The sequence below is a fragment of the Cucurbita moschata genome, unplaced genomic scaffold, assembly GCF_002738365.1.
Source record: "Cucurbita moschata cultivar Rifu unplaced genomic scaffold, Cmos_1.0 Cmo_Scf00084, whole genome shotgun sequence".
NCBI lineage: Eukaryota > Viridiplantae > Streptophyta > Magnoliopsida > Cucurbitales > Cucurbitaceae > Cucurbita > Cucurbita moschata.
In genome coordinates, this window is record NW_019268600.1 from 307,424 (window position 1) to 312,058 (window position 4,635).

Sequence of the window (4,635 nt, forward strand, 5' to 3'; positions counted from 1 at the left end):
ATAAGGTCGGAAGTAGGAGCAACAATACGAAATAAGAATCGAGAAAGGTCGATCCGTCAATTAAAGGCAATAAGCTTTTAGATTATGGGTCTCCTACTCTCGGATTTCTTCAAAATTCGAGAGCAATCCTCCACCATTTCTCTTCAAACATATTCCTACAGTTTCTGAACAAGATTACCCACAAGTTCTATGAAGGAATAGAGTGCTGAAAGTGCCAAGAAACCATTCCCCCAATTCAATCTGTCATTGAAGAACTTCAATAAAAACTTGAAAATCCAATCCGAGGATACATGATGACTCGTCGAGCAAGAATGATTTCAATCAGTTTCCACACCTCCAAGGAATTTTTCCACAGAAGACCACGAAGAAAAATAACCTCGAGAGCGTGCCAAATTGAAGGAAATAGGTTTCAAAATTAAATTGGGGATAAGAGTCAAAATTCCTATCTACGATCTCTTTTCCTTCAAATTAAGGATTCCTCTAGCTTCAGAGGAAGAAGTTGAGTAAACTTGATGAAGGAATCGAGAGCTGAGACGACGTAGAACAAGCTACCCGCGAGATCGAAAATCTGGCGTTTCGAGTGAGTTGCATACCGAGAACGATTTTTGGAAATTAAGGTCCTACACTAAAAGACGTTCCTCCAAACTAATTCCTTTAGCCTGAAGATAGGATATGGAAGGGGTTCAATGAAGAAATAGGGCCTTGAAACCCCTAGAATCGGCTACCCAATAAGAAATCCTTTGTTTTATCTCCAGCGATAAATCAGATTTTGGATGAACTTTAGTAGCGAATATCTTAGGCTACGATCCACGAGAAGTTATCAAATAAATCCCTAGCCCTTTCTTACTTAAGCACAATAATCTAGCATACAATCTACCATATCATAAACAAGTCATAACGTAAACACTTCATAGTCATATCGTTCTCTAACTTACCATAACGCTATTGTTCTATCAATCTATCACAAACCTATCCCTTTCTACCCATAACCTAACCATATTCTTTCATCAATCTCTCCTATCCATAGCACTCTGGTATTTAACCTAACCTTAACGTTTCATGAACGTATCTTACTTCTATTGTTACATTTCGTTTTGTGCATCCTTCTCGTATCCTATCTCAAACATATCCTTGAGTACATCATACCATAATTATTATCATACAAACAACCTATAATAACATAAGATAACATATAGGAAGTATATCGATCCATAGACAATTCACACATATCAATATATATATATGACACGTGCAGAACCACAAGGAACGTGTCAACATCAAATATAACCATGCCGATAGTAAGGTCACTTACCTGGTTAGCTTAAGTTGTCGTCACAAATATATCCTTAATGAAAGTTCGATTCCGTCGTTATCCTTAATGAAAGTCCATTGAACTCCAAGTCAACGCCCATGACATCAGTTTCAAGTTTGAACTTTATAAAATTATTTCTCTAATTTACATTGGCCATTCTTAAATTCTAATATTTCTTGTTAGACAAAATTTGACGGAGTTCCTTGCCCTCTCATCTTTCCTGTTTTATTTTTTTTTTAATTATGTTCAACAAAATCTTTTCTCAATCTTCCATCTTCCATCTTCCATCTTCCATCTTCCATCTTCCATCTTCTACTGTAATTATTTTGGAGATATTATTGGCAGATTTTGTTAATCTATCCTTACTTCAAAATCTTCCAAATCTTCCAAATCTTCCATTTTTATCTTTACTTTCATTTTTTTTCTCTTATCGGTTAACAGTATTCTGTATTTCCATCTCTATTTAGTTTTTTTTTTCTTATTTCCTTTGTCTATAAAATTATTGACAACCTAAATCATTGTAACAATTCGAAGATCTAAACAATTCATGAGATCTAAAATATAATTGGTTGTGATTCCTAAATATTACAGAAAAGAATTCCTGATTAATTGCTAGATTTATTTTTAGGGAAGGAGTGGTGAGAGATTGAAGGAAGGAGTAGGGATCGGTTAGCAAATGTTTTTTTTTTATATATATATTTTTATTATTTATTTATTTATTTATTATTATTATTATTAATATTATTATTATTACTATTTTATTTTATTTCTTCTGTTGTTACAGGAACATTGAAAGTAGAATGTACACAGTGATTCTTATCATCATCTCCCTCTTCAGGATTAGTACTCGAATCAGAAAAATCATCACCTACATCAAAAGGACTCAATTTAGCAACATTGAAAGTAGAATGTATTGACAATTCTACGGGAACATCAATTTTATTGTTCCATGCAATAAAATGAGTCATTTTACTAAATGTATTATGGAGCATTTATAGTCAAATAAAGAATTAGGAATCCACTCCCACTCCCAATTCAACTATCCAAGCTAACATTAAAATGAAAATTCATGAGTAAAATTATTTACTCTAATTCGTATGCTGTGAACGGATCTATAGTGACGCTCTCCCAACTAATTTTAAATTAAATAGTCAGGAGTCAAGTTATGTGACGTGAATCAGGTGCGGTGAACATGGATCGAACACGTGACCTTTAGATTTTCAGTTTGACACTCAAAACTGAGTTATCTTGGCTAATATTTGAAGAAGAAAAAAATCATAAGTAAAGGTATTTCTGCTAATTCATTATATTTTAAAAAGGAATAACCACTAATTTTAGATTGAATAAAGTTATGCAACTTAATCAACTTATGCAACCAATGAGGTATTTACGCTAATTCATACTAATTTTTTTATTGAATAGTCAGTTTATGCGAATGGAAACAAGTGCGGTGAACGTGGAGATTAAACACGTGACCTTCAAATCCTTAGTTTAACACTCTCCCAACTGAGCTATCAAAAAACGGTTCTGATAAACCGGGAAAAATTGAAACCAAGAATAGGGATCTTTGACGAATGGGATCAAGAATTATTAATTATTTTATTATTTCGACACAAGAACAAGAAAAGGAATTTTTCTGGTATCAAAGACTAGGAAGATGAATAATCCCTTCTAGAATCCTTTGTTCCCAGTTTAACACTCTCCCAACTGAGCTATCCCTGCTAACATTAAAAATAAAAATTCATAAGTAAAGCTATTTCCACTAATTCATTGTATTTTAATAAGAAATAATAATCAACTAAACTATAAGGTGCCACGAACCAAGTGCGGTGAACGTGGATTGAACACGTGACCGACCTTCAGATCTTCAGTCTGACGCTCTCCCAACTGAGCTATCCCCGCAATCATAAAAAATGAAAATTCATCAGTAAAGATATTTTCGCTGATTCAAAAGAAATAATGACTAATTTTTTATTGAATAGTCAGGTTATGCAAATAGAAACAGGTGCGGTGAACGTGGAGATTGAACAAGTGACCTTCAAATCTTATATCTGACGCTCTCCAAACTGAGGTATCCTCGCTAACATTAAAAATGAATGTTTTTAAGTAAAGATATTTCCGCCAATTAATTGAAATTTTAGAAAGAAATGATCACTAATTTTAGATTGAATAGTCAAATTGTGCAACGTGAACCATGTGTGGTTAACATGGATCGAGCACGAGACCTTCAGATCTTCAATCTAACGCTCTCTCAACTGAGCTATCCACACTAACATTAAAAATGAAAATTCATCAGTAAAGGTATTTTCGCTAATTCATTGAAATTTTTAAATAGAAATAATCACTAATTTTTAATAAGATATTCAAGTTATCCAACTTGTATAAGGTGCGGTGAACTAGAACACGTTAGGTATTTCGGATAATTCATTGAGATTTCAGAAAGGAATAATGACTAATTTTAGATTGAATAGTCGAGTTATGCAACTAGAATTAGGTGCGGTGAACGTGGAGATCAAACACGTGACCTTCAAATCTTTAGCCTGACGCTCTCCCAACAGAGCTATCCCCGCTAATATTAAAAATGAAAATTCATAATTAAAGGTATTTCCACTAATTCATTATGTATAAAAAAGAAATAATCACTAATTTTAGATTGAATAAGCAAGTTATGTTTTTAGATTGTATAGTCAGATAATAAACTTGTATTAGGTGCGTTAAACGTGGATAAAACACGTGTGACTTTCAAATCTTCAGTCTAACAATCTTCCAACTGAGCTACTCTTGCTAACATTAAAAATGAATATTCAGGTATTGGGTACACTTCTGGAAATTCAACAAAAGACAATAGTATTAGACCGAGATGCCAGATTTAAATCTCGCTTCTGGAAAATTCAACAAAAGGCATTGGGTACGCAGTTATAGTACGACATTCCACCCATAAACAGATGATCAAACAGAAATGCTCAAGCAAATATTGGAAGACATGTTGAGGGTATATGAGATGGATTTTGCAGGAAGTTGGGATAAGTACCTACCCCTTATGAAATTCGCTTATAATAATACTTGCCGAGCCACCATACAAATGGTCACATACGAGGTTCTCTATGGACGAAGATTTCGATCCCCTATCTCTTGGGAAGGAGGGGGGCAAACGACAATTATTAGGTCAGAGCTGGTGCAAATTACCAACGCCACAATCTAGAAGATTAGAGCTAGGATACAAACCGCACAAAGCCGAGAGAAAAGCTATGCAGACCTAAGGCGCAAGGACATGGAATTGTAGGTAGGGGATCATATATTCCTAAAGGTAGCACCCCATGAGA

General features: G+C 34.1%; 1 non-coding gene across 1 annotated transcript; it reads right to left on the reverse strand.

The window, feature by feature from the left end:
• Positions 1-3,137: 3,137 nt before the first annotated feature.
• TRNAF-GAA lies at positions 3,138-3,214 on the reverse strand. The gene has a single exon. It is a non-coding gene; the product is annotated as a tRNA-Phe (tRNA).
• Between the last annotated feature and the right edge of the window lie 1,421 nt (positions 3,215-4,635).